Genomic DNA, 5,000 nt, shown 5'->3' with positions numbered 1-5,000 from the left:
ATCGACAATATTTCCATGAACATTTTTTTTGGATAACTCAAGACAGCAAAACCGAAGAGTAATTAAAGCAAATGATACCCGTAATGTTCATGTAACAACAACAACAACATCAATAATAATAATAATAATAATAATAATAATAATAATAATAATAATAATAATAATAATGACTTTTAGTGGTAGCTACATTAATAATAACAATAATAATCATGGTCATCATCAACACACCAGGTACATAGCTGTACAATTATCAATAATTTTAGCATAAATCTAATAAAGAAGATAGACGCACATTACACCGATGGAAAATAAAAGAAAATATACAAAGTATCATCGATAAATGCAAAAGCAAACAAATTGAACAGAAATCAGGGACGTAGGAGAGAGAGAGAGAGAGAGAGAGAGAGAGAGAGAGAGAGAAGGAAAAGACGCAGGAAAAAAGTCCAATACTTGGAACGACGGAAACGGAAGTTCCAAGTAAAGCGGAATGAAGAAAGCACAAACAAACAAGACTTCAGGAACGAATGGAAGGAAGTGAAAGAAGAAGCGAGGATAATGGAAGCGGAAATAAGACGAAAGGGGAATAAGAGAAAGAAGAAAAATAGTTTCTCCGGGAATCTCATTTTGGAAGAAGCGACGAATACGAAGATGGAGGCCTTCCACGACTTCCGGTTCTTCCTCACACTTATGGTTAGGGAGAGAGAGAGAGAGAGAGAGAGGGGGGGGGGAGTTATTCGATATGCAAAAGCAATTTGCTTTACATGAAATGCATAAACTACAATATATACCATTCAATCCTTTTTAATAATAATAATATATATATATATAGTATATATATATATATATATATATATATATATATATATATATAATATATATATATATATATATATAGTTAATGCTATCAGTTTTAAGTCGTAAGCGACATCATTAGCCATAATGCAATAGAGCAAATTGACAGCGTTAAGAAACAAAACTATGAGAAGAGAGTCCTGTACATGAAGACTTCTACCTCTAAAATTACAGAACCCCAACAAATTCAAATATGACACACGATAAACTAGAACTAAAGCGTATTATAATCATTATTATTTACATAAAGTATACAAAGCAAATAAATGGATGCTGAAACGAAAACAAACACAGACAAACGTAAGACCGACCTCCGGGACAGAAGAAGTAGCTATTCGCCACAACGCTAAACCTTCTGACGGCAGAAACGGCTTCTGAAGAGGAAGCTTTGACTTCCAAATTATTAACGACATAAACTTCGACTTCCAAATCCTTAACGATATATGGCACTAAAAACTTTGAAAACGCTTTTACCATTTAATCGGATTATTTTAGTCTTTCCTTCGCGCCTCTCTTTTTTTTTTTTTTTTTTTTAAGAAGAAAAAAATGTGAGGGGTCGAATATGCAGAATGTGGGAGCAGATGCATGGAGAGATAAAGGAGAAAAACAAAATTTCATTGGTCATCATAAACTTTTGGTGCTTCGTCTGTTCATTTATTTATTATTTTATTGTTTATTTATTTGTCTGTTTACTCATTTATTTTTTTATTACGTTAGATAGTTATTTCATGTAACGGGAAGAATCTGTATCAAACATCATTGCTATCAATAAATGATGTGAGCTAAGACGAGTTTCGGCCAATCACGATTAACATCCAAAATGTTGGTTGTGGATATTTACCGACAGCATCGAAATAAACCGACTGCAGGAATTTACTTTGTATTTCATAATACCTAGCAGAAGAAACTGCTCAGAGTAAATCTAATAACCTATTTCTCTAGTACACCTACACACAAACAAAGCTGTGGTATAAAACAAACACCTTTCCTCCTCATTCCCTTGGACTTCATCTCTCTTCATGAAAGGAGTTTCTTCTGATGGAGGAACCATTTGGAATATTCAGATTCGATGTAGCTTTTGGAAGAGAAAAAATACAGAACCTTTTCGAAATTCTACTTCATGTCAATGCTACTGTGTCTTCTGCTTCAATGATGAATAATACTAAGTGAAACATCTAAATAAAAAGTCTGTTTCTTGTTACTGTGAATGGTTTAGTTGTTCATTCATTCTGGGTGATTTTATGTTTAATTGTTCTTCAACTTTCCTCTATGCAATTCAAGCATCTTTGTTTTCTGGTTGGCCATCAAGATGTTCAACCACAGCGCATTTGCTGACTCCGTGAAATTGAAAGAGCGAGAGATATCAGGTCAGACTTGGTCAGGGCGAACGTGACCTGCTTCTCGACCTCTTCCGAGATAGTTTCTCTCTCTCTCTCTCTCTCTCTCTCTCTCTCTCTCTCTCTCTCTCTCTCAGGAAACTGAAATAAATAATACGAAGTGTTTACATTTGTTCTGCTGTTAAGCCTGGATGTTATACAAACGTCTGCGAGATGAACGTATATTTTAAAAGAATATTCACCTTTCATCAAATTTCGTAATCATTAATTTTTTTGCACTGCTATTTCTCCTTATTCAGTGCTCGTTGGACAGACTATTGTTTTTTTGTTCTTTGTTGATCCTATTTTCATATTTTGATCGCTTTTTATTATCTATAAATGTATTATTTTTCATGATAATGTGCCTCGTATGACATTTAGTTAATTGCAAGTAAACTTACGTGTTCAGATGTGCAGTGTGATTTCTACCGCTGATTAATGACAAATCACCTTTAGAGACAATCGGCTACAAAGACCTACAGAAAAAAAACTTATTACTCCACACGAAATAAAACGTACACATGACAACACCTGAGAATGGGAATTTACAATTCCTTTTGTAACAAATCTAATTCAGAGGTCATTGTCTATGCAACGCTTTAAGAGGACCATATGTTATTCAAAGTTTTTATAGAACCAGTTTAGACTATGAATAGTGAATGGTTTTCTATATATATGGAAATTGCTATATTTATATGCTAATGAATAAGGCGATGAGCTATTAAGCGAAACTATACAAACAGACAACGGTGTCTTTATTAAGCACTGAAAAATTCTATATCGATCAGTCTATTGTTCATGAATGAATAAAATACAGCAAATTTTTCTTTATGATTATAGTTGGTGTATATAAGTATACATTTGGTTATGAATACGTGTGGCGTAATATTAGCTACTTTTTAGGTAGATGTTTGATAGAGCAAATAAGATATGAACTGTGGAGCATAAATAATAAAGCAATTGTTTGGTTTCAATTTTCCAGTCCCTCAGTACACCTTCTACACATGCACACATACAGCGAACCCTTATGGCTAAAAATTTCTCTCTCTCTCTCTCTCTCTCTCTCTCTCTCTCTCTCTCTCTCTAGTAATAGATATTATTATTTTGATCCTGAAGCAAGCAGTCTGTGTTAAGGTTGTTTGCCTGTTCCAGCAGAAGTCTACTAGCTATCAGGTACCAGGCATCTGGTGTAAGTATGTATGTAAATATATATATATATATATATATATATATATATATATATTATATATATATATATATATATATATATATATATATATATATATATCTAATAAAAGGAGCCCATAAAAAACACCAAAATATAGAGAAAAAAGTACTATATTTCAGAGACTGCTGTCTCCTCTTCAGGTAGATGAATGAGAAAAGTTTACAGAAAAGGTGGTATTTATACCAAGAGGTCCATCCACAAAAACAAGCCAATTTAAGTCACCCCGCTGATAATCTTCCTTTAATCTTCTTAAGGGTGGTTGAATGAAGAGGTTGTCGATCGTGTCCGAAATCCATGTCCTTTTGAGATGTTCATTACCTGCCTCTCTTTTATTATTAGGCCGATTCCATCATTTGACTCTTGTACCGGCAGTTGCTGCTATAAATTACACGTGACAAATTCCAGTTTATTCTATGGTTATGTTCATTTATATGGTTGAAAATAGCAGAGTTCTGTTGTCCATACCTAACTGACCGTTTGTGTTGTATTAATCTCTGGGGAAGGGATTTACCTGTAAATCCGATGTAAGATTGGTCACAGTCCTGGCATGGGATTTCGTATACCCCAGAGTCCTTTGGAGATGCCTTTTGTTGGACGTTAATCAGGGATTTGGCTAAGGTGTTTGGGTAAGTCAATACAAAAGGGTTCGATTTTCCGAAGGGATTGGTTATTCTCTTAATCGTGTCCAGGTGGGGAATTATTATTTTATTGTTGGGTGTATCTCTGGTCTTGTCTTTAGGGGGTCGGTAGAAAATTACGTTTGCTTTGTGAATTGCTTTCTCAATTATATGGTCAGGATATTTTAAAGACGAAAGTTGCTTGCGAATTAGTTCAAATTCTTTTCCAGGAATTCTGGGGAACAAATTCGTAAGGCTCTTAAGAACAAGTTACTAGCTACACCTATCTGATAGTACTGTCGTGATAGCTAAAGTAGTGAATGTATGAAAGTGAGAACGTTGGTTTTCTGTATATGGTGAATTTGTATTCTGTCGTATCTCTGATTATTAAAACATCAAGAAAAGGAATTTTGTTGTCTGTTTCCCATTCAACTTTAAATTTTGATGCTGGGCATAATGTGTTTAATTTCGCGAGGAATTAACATTAAAATTGCCCCACCTATTATCCCAAAATGTTAGGATATCATCCACGTATCTCCAAATCCACAGTAATGTTTTGGGTTTTATTGCATTTATTACTGTAGTTTCAAAGTATTCCATGTACAGATTGGCTAGAACAGGACTTAAAGGACTACCCATACTACACCCGAATTTTTGCTTGTAGAATGATTCCCCGAATGAAAATACGTTATTAGATGCACAGAATTCAACTAGCTTTATTATTTTGTCAAGCGCCAAAGGGAAATGATCTGAATAGGGGGATAATTTACCCTTAAAAACTGAAGAACGTCCTGTACTGGTACTTTAGTGAACAGGGAATCTACGTCAAGGCTTAAAAGTTTTATGTTGTGAAGTGGTATATGTGCTTCTCTGAATTGTGACAAAAATCTTCCGAATGTTTAATGTGACTGGGAGAAAAGGTGCCAG

This window comes from Macrobrachium nipponense, chromosome 26, assembly GCF_015104395.2.
Source record: "Macrobrachium nipponense isolate FS-2020 chromosome 26, ASM1510439v2, whole genome shotgun sequence".
Classification (NCBI taxonomy): domain Eukaryota; kingdom Metazoa; phylum Arthropoda; class Malacostraca; order Decapoda; family Palaemonidae; genus Macrobrachium; species Macrobrachium nipponense.
The sequence above is the reverse complement of the archived record's forward strand: the minus strand, read 5'-3'. Positions refer to the sequence as shown.